The sequence below is a fragment of the Podarcis melisellensis genome (assembly GCF_964234715.1).
Source record: "Podarcis melisellensis genome assembly, chromosome: 3".
NCBI lineage: Eukaryota > Metazoa > Chordata > Lepidosauria > Squamata > Lacertidae > Podarcis > Podarcis melisellensis.
The window spans coordinates 31617188-31625213 of record NC_138530.1 but is presented as its reverse complement, the minus strand read 5'-3'; positions in this window follow the sequence as shown (position 1 = coordinate 31625213).

Below are 8026 nucleotides of genomic sequence, written 5' to 3'. Positions count from 1 at the left end.
AAGAGGTCTATGTTGTCTATATTTCTCAAAGGTACCTCAGTATACAATCTTGAGTCATATTCACAATAGAATTTCTTCAGTGTGTCTTTCTCCCAAGTCAGCGCCAGGTAAACCAAATTAACATAACCACCACCAGTGGTGCTATTAACTGAAATTGGTTTGATCTGCTTAAATCAGCATTCACTAACCCGGTGCCCTTGTTTTAGACTACAACTCCCATTATCCTCAGCCGGCCTCTGCATCCCCTTTTAACTGTGACAGCCTGGAACAACCCCTTTGTTTTTCAGTTTTACAACACTAAAGGACTAAATGACTTGGGGGCCAGGGGAGAGAAGTAGTAAGAATTTAAAGTGTACAAGCTGGACAGAATTGTTTTATTATTTATCTTAAATATGTATAAGCCACACTTTCATATAAAATATCACCAGCCTAAAATCACAGTATTACAAGAAAAATATCCAACACATCAAGTTTGAAAGACCTGTCTGAATATACGGTAGTTTTTACAATATTTTTGAAAAGCAAGCAAGGACAGCTCATGCCAAAGCTCCCTTGAGGGGGGATGACCTGTGATGCTGAAGTCCCAACCCCTGCTAAACCTCTGAAGCATCTAGGTCCACCAAATTTGCCCCATCAGAGGGTCTTAGTGACTGAAGCAGAACATAAGGAATCAGATACTCCTTAAAGTACCTTGGTCACCAATTGGTGAGGGATCTATGAAGTAACACTTGAACCAGGCCCAGCAGCAAATTATTAAGCGAGCAATGGAGCAGGGAGGCAAGTTAAGCCTGCAAAAACAGCTCAGTGTCTTCTGAAAGCTTGGAACCCTATGAAGTGGTGGCAGGCTCCATCTTATGAAGTGACTACATGCTGCAGCTTGCAATCTTTGGAGCAGGTGGAAATTGGGCAGCGGGGGATGGCAATTCTGGGCACTGGGCCTCCACGCCTTGCCCCTCTTCTTTGCCCAGCAGATTTTTTCCAAAGTCTTGTGGCAATTTCCAAATGCACACCTTTACTGTGGGCAGTATCACAGCCCATGAAGTCAATCCAGCTCTCCATTAACACCCCTCTGGATCTTGAACAAGAGACAGCTTGCAACCTGCGTCATAGGGAGGCCATCAGCCCAGGGGTCCACAGTGATGGGATCTGCTATAGGGATCTTCCAAAACTTTCCCCTCCACTTGATTTGCTCTGCAGTTCTGGAACCACACCTTTTGAGAGAATGGGAAAGAGGACCCTTGTGAGCCATGAAACCAGGACAGGGGAACTGATACCCTCTCACTACCCCCTGATTCACTTGCCCATTGAGCTCAGGGGACTGACATCCCACTCTCAGGACACCCACCTAGGCTTAAGGTACTGCAAGAGGCAGACCTGGAAGTGGGGACCCCGCCCCTCTGCCCGCCCCCAAGAAGCTCCCAAGAGAGATGCTACCTCCCACCTTGCCCCTTTATTATTGATTAAATTTGTATGCCATGGTTCACAGTACTTGAGGGTGCAAGAAGGAATTTCCAGCCAGGGGTGCCAACTTGAATAAAATATTCCGGGGGGGGCAGGTAACCCCCGCCCTCATAATCAATCATATGACGCAGCATACACATCATTTGTATGGCAACGCCCATCAACTTTGGGGAAGGTCCTTAGCCCAGGGGTGTTGCCAAGGGGGGCAGCTGCCCCCAAAATCAAGTAAATAAAACAACTGACCAATTGCGTTGCAGCTAACTTAGTTCTGTCCCCCCCCCCAAATATCTTAGGGGAGCATGGGCGTGGTCAGGATTTCTGTTAGGCTTCAGGTTGAGGGGGCAGAACCTCAGATAGGTAAGTATTCTTATGGATTTTGTTATGTACTGAGTTGAATAGGATCCAAAATGCAGCAGTCTGATTGGTCCTAGAACAATGCAGCAGTCTGATTGGTCCGCAGGAGCCACCCAATCCAGCTCCAGGTGGAAGTGAATCCACAACCTGATTGGCCTACAGGAGAATCCCGGAATTAGCCAATCATGTGCAGCCCATTGTGTAAACAATGTATATAAAGCAGATATTGTGGGGGAACTTCCATTCCTCCTCACCACTATGAGCTGAATAAAGAGCATGAAATCCACTCTTGACTCCGAGTATATTTCAGATTTACTTGCTAGGGGGCAGCTGCCCCCTACCCCCCATGGCCACGTCCATGTGTAGCCGAAAGGACCTCAGCCCCGAGGAGCTGGCTCCTATGTTCCCAGCAGAACCAAGTCTTCCTCCTCCACTGCCGGCCACCCTCCCCTCGTCCCGAGTCTTCCTCTGGATCCGGGGGTCGGGCTTCGGGACCCCTTGACCGGGGAGATCGACGTCCGTCGGCGCATCCCGCCAGAGCGCAACTCCCCTCCCTTGGTCGCGAAAGGGAGGGCCTCTTCGAACCTGGGAAGATGCGCGAATCCGTTTCCCGCCGGTGGAAATGAATGAATGGCGCGGAGGTACCGCGGGGCCCTTTTATGGACCGGCCAAAGTGGGCGTGGTCCCGTCTCCGTCACTGGCTCCCCCGTGTATTGGGGGCGGGGCTTAAGTCAGGAGGCAACCGCTCGGCCCGATCTGTCAACTCTTGGCTGCTCTTCTGGCTTTTGATTAGATCTTGGGGTTTTGGTTTTAACTCAACTTCTTTCTGTTTTATGGTGCGCCGCTTTGAGCCAGATCTATAGACAGCCAAGCGATTTTGGGGCTCTCCTCTCCCTTCCTCTCCATGCCTCCACTTCAGACAACCTCGGCCCCAGCCCAACCCTTTCCACACTCCTCCAGCATTGGGAAAGCAAGGTTTTAGGAATGAACCTGAGAAGGAACAGCTTAAGAACGGGCCCCGAAGAGAGAGTCTGCTATTTATTTACTAATGTCAGAAAGTATACATTGTTTGATTCACGGGCATAGCCAAAGGGGGAGCAGGGGGGCAGCTGCCCTCCCTAGATCAAGTAAAACAATAACTGACCAATCACGTTGGTTCTTCCCACTCTAAAAAAAGTCCTGCCCGCCCCCCCCCAACAAAACTCCTGGCTACACCCATGGTTTGATTGTTTAAAAGAAACAAAAAAAAACCTCCAAGTGCTTTACAAAAAAAGATAAAACCATAGAATTATCACTAAGGAAAAACCACAACAATCATTTAATACGTTCGAAAAATGAAAAATAACAATAGACTAATGCGCATCAACGAAGACAGGAGTGCCTGGCGTGCTCTGGTCCATGGGATCACGAACAGTCGGACACGACTAAACGACTAAACAACAATACGCATCAACAGGAGTGCCAACTTGGTCCTGCGAGGGTGACTGCTCGGGCCCTGGGTGCCGTGCAGCGTGCATGGCCCTGGCACCGAAATTTGTGGGTGCCCTGCCCCTTCACCGGGAATGTTGTGGGTGCTCGGGCATCCAGGAACCCAAGGAGTCTGCAGTCCATGAGATTTACTCCCAGCTAGCTGGTTTTCAGTCGGAACATTCCTGCTGGCTGCTTCCAGAGAATACGGAACAGCATGTTTGCTCCATCTCTCTCTCTCTCTCTCTCTCTCTCTCTCTCTCTCTCTCTCTCTCTCTCTGTGTGTGTGTGTGTGTGTGTGTTCAGTAAAATCGTATTTTAGATTCTCCTTTACGCGAGCAAGATGAGATTGCATGATTGGAGACGGTATATCGGGCACAGAGTCAACTGTTGTATTCCGATCCTGCCTTGCAGATTCAATCTTCCCTTCTTGGGGGGCACCTTCGACTATGACCCTAAACCAGGTAAGTCAGGAGTTAATCCCAGGAAGTTCAACAGGCTTGGCTTCTCACCTGTGGAGACTAGGATGCTAGGCGGGCTTACGAGGGAGGAAGGAAGCCCCTGCGGACACACCTTCCATAAACCCCTTTGGGCTGCCAAAAGGACACACCTGGGTGCAGAGACTGCAGGGAGGAGGCAAGGCCCTCTTTCATGGATTGTATGCACAACATCCACTTAAAGCGCCCCCCGCCCCAGTCCTGGCACTCGGAGCTCTCGCAGGGGTCACCGGCCACTTTATTGGCGTCCCCTGAAAAACGGAGGCGTCCCCTTCCTGTCTGATGCGGGAGGGAGCCTCTCCCGGGACACACCGGGATCCAATTAGGTCCAACCGGTTCAGCTGGACCTAATTGTGGCCAATCTGGTTCAGCCCTTTATATTCTTGGGGCGTCTAGGTTGCTGAGTCCACCGCGAGGATCCGCAATAAGTGTTGATTTTTTTTTCCTCCCCGTGCTCCACAATGGAAATGTTATAGCTCTGTTTGCTGAACAGTTTCGCTTTTTATTCTTGAAATTGTGAGTTCCTGTAATCTCCATCCCTGTCAAACTATGGAGGGTGCTAATGAATGTGGCTTGGATCTGCAATTGGAGTCCATCTGAGTTAGCTGTTTATCTAACCTCTTCCGCAGGTGGAGAGGTTTGTTGGATGTGGAGTGAGTTTTCCTGCTCTAGTTTACAGCCCGTCACCATGTGAATTCCGACTTACTTTCCCCCATGGGCTCTGTGGGGGCGCCAGGGGGGGAGGGGGAGAAATGGGAGCTGCCTCTGAGACTGGGGTATTCGTTGGGGTATTCTGGTTCATGAAGGCGGTTGTGTGTGAGAAGGGAGTGGGGGTTTCTTGGGGAAAGTGGGACAGGATGGCTAGGTGGCGTGGACGAAAGTGCCAGAACTGCTTGAGGCAATACAGAAACGTGTGGTTTGATCTCCCCATCAACAGCCACTTAGACTAGCTCAAACTCAAAAAAAATAAAAATCAGTTAGGTAGCTTATAACAAGAACAAACTTAGTTGTCTCTGAGGTGCGACTGGACAATTTTATTTTTTTATATCTTTCACCAAAAAATGTACTAGTTAAAGAAAGGGAAGATCCACAGCAAAACAGACACATTGGGAACCTCACATCTGGTACAATTTAATTCAGGTGCCTTGGACATGACTATTTAAGCAGTATGCAAAATGCCCAATTAAATGATACCATGTATTGATGATAGATCCCAAAGAATATGGGAAGTAAGGGTTTGTCCATCTGTTTTCATAGAAGCTAGAGATAGCTGTGAGGCTCCCAATATGCCTGTTTGTCCGTGGATCTTCCCATTTTTTATTAAACTAGCTCAAATTTAGTGCACAAACTTTCAAAAACTTGAATTTAAATGTTGAGGTGACCTGGATACACCTTTGGTCACTCTTTCCTGTTCTCTTTGTCGTCCTTTGCAGCACTGCCATTCTGTGACCCCAAGGAAGCAGCAGGGGGTCTTGCAGCACTTTCCACCTGCACACCTTCACTTGAGGGATCAAACATGGTCTAGTGGCAGAATTGTAGCCCTCAGCTGAACAAGAGGCAGCCTGCATGCTTCCTTCATGCGTCTGGATGCGACCCTGTTGCAGCTTCAGGTGTTGTACTAGGGTCGCCCGCTTCTCGTAGGTGGGACACAGGTTTTTCTTGAAGGTGGCTTCTGCCTGTAGGTCTGGGTGTTTTATTTTGTCTTCCTGGTGTGATGTCGGCCCAGCCCGACGGAAACTGCGGCTCCCAACAGCCACCAGCTGCAGAAGAGAAGATTGGTTGGCAATCAGTGCTTTGGCTCTTTTTGGAATTTGGCCCAGAGAACACTTTCAAAATGCAAGGTTTATTGCGGGTTTAAACAAGGTGCAGTGGTGGCATTGCAGTCCACGAAGTTTATGTTACAGATAGGTAGCCGTGTTGGTCTGCCATAGTCAAAACAAAATAATTTAAAAAAAATAAAAATGTGTATCTGAAGAGGTGTGAATGCACACGAAAGCTCATACCAAGAACTAACTTAGTTGGTCTTTAAGGTGCTACTGGAAGGAATTTTTTTATTTTGTTTTCACGAAGTTTATATCATTCAGGTGCCATCATCGTGATCTGAAAATACTCCTCTGGAGCTTGAACAAGAGGCAGGTTGCACCCTGGATGCTAGTGAGGCAGTTGGCCCAGGGGATCCACGTTGGAGGGATCTGCAGGAGGGATCTTCCAAGCATTTGCCTTCCACTCTTTCACTCTTTGGTTCTGGAAGAGGGAGGGTGAATTGCACAGCACACTCTGGAATCTCCACCAGCTGCACCAGACCAGAGTCTCCCTTGGAAGACTTGAACGAGGCTCTCACTGTGGACCTGTGATTATAGGAGGCACTCTGTGCTTCTGAGAAGCCCTAATAGGTCTGCATTGGACAGCAGGCAGGAGTCATGTATTAACTGATAAATTTTGGGGTCAGGCTGGTTCTCACTTTCTAGACTCACTCAGCCTCCAGGACAAAAGGTCCTGAGTTGTTCTGGGCTGCAAAGGGGAAGTGGGGTTAGTAAAGCTCAGTTTACCTGCCTTTGGAGGTGAAAGGGTTCCAGGTCACCTTGGGAGAAGCGACTCTTCCCACCTCCCAGTGGCGTAGCGTGGGGGGTGCAGGGGGGGCCGGCCGCAACATCTGGGGGTTAGGGAAATCCATGGGTTAGGGGCCGCAAATCCATGGGTTAGGGGGCGCAAATTACTTGCCTTGCTCTGAGTGCTGATAACCCACGCTACGCCACTGCCACCTCCACTCCCTCCCACCCTTCTCACCCTTCCTCCTCTCTGCACCTGGAAGCAATTCTGCTAGTGAGGCCAACCAGCAGTGTGCTCCGGTAGTGATCAGGTTTGGGGACTTGCAGAATCCCTTGTTGTGGGATTCCCCGAGCTGTGGAAGAGAAGTGGGTTGTCAGAGTTCACTTTCCTCCCTTGACATGGAGAGGGCCAGCACTCTGTCTTGAGGACTAGATGCTGAATAGCACTGGAGGAACTCTGAGGTGGAGGGAAGAGAAACAACAGAGGTGAAGACTCTTCTGGAACCGAGATGTGTGAATTCATTTCTCACTCCTCTTGCCTGGTGGCAGGGAAGGAACTGGGCAGAGAAGCTGGGGGTGGGGGCTTTCATGGTCTGCCAAGATTATTATTAAACTTCTGTACTGTACTGCTCTTTGACTAGGGCTCACAGGGCAGTTTACAAAAAAAGAAAATACAAAAAATGCATAGCATAGTAACAAACAATATACGCCAGCTTCTTACGATTTTATACATTTTTGTATTCTAAACCACTTTGTGATCCTTGAATAAAGGGTGGCATAGAAATTTAATAAAGTGCAAATTCTGCTGGTAATTTTTATGTCAATAAAATGGGCTTGCTTTAATGTTTACTGCCTGATCATTTTTATTTCTTAGTTTCTTTGTCATGGTCATTGAGAGCTATGGAATAACAGTTTCAGCAAAGGGCAAGGCGGCAGCCAGTGCGTTCCCTTCTCAGGGCTATTTATCTGGACCCGACTATGACTGGACTGCTCTTCTCTCACCTGTCCAATAGGACCTAGGGATCCACTGGGTGGTGCATCAGGCATGGCTTCTTAGCAAGATAAGGATGCACATTCATTGGTACAAACAGCAACAGGGGATACAATGGCTACAGGTTATCTGCGCCACCTCTCTCCCTGCTGCTGCCGCCGCCGCCACTGCAGCAGTGAGGAACTGGAAGTCTGTGGGCACTTTGAGGTGATATTAGACCCAACCTTTGCCCAATGCCTTCATTGTGGGAAGGAGCTGAGTGGAGGCCAAGTTCCTGCACAGGGCAGCAGCCGCCACCACCTTTCGCTGGACAGCCAGCACTTCTCCCGTGTGTTAAGTCAGGCAGGAATAATAGCCTAAGGCAAATAATATCATGGCCAAACTTGGCCCTCCAGCTGTTTTGGGACTACAACTCCCCTCATCCCTAGCTAATGGGAGCAGTGGTCAGGGATGATGGGAACTGTAGTCCCAAAACAGCTGGAGGGCCAAGTTTGGCCATGCCTGGCCTAAGGCAACTCAATGAGCCAATAACAAAGATTCTGAAATGTTGCTTTAAAATCTTACTTTTCCTTGCTTGCAGCAGAGAATGAGGCTGGGTTATGTATGTAGCCTGTTCTTCTGATATTGCCAACATTTTATAGAATTAATTCCACATATGGAGTCATTCACCACCACCCCTGGTCTAGCTTTTGCACCTTTTTCAACTC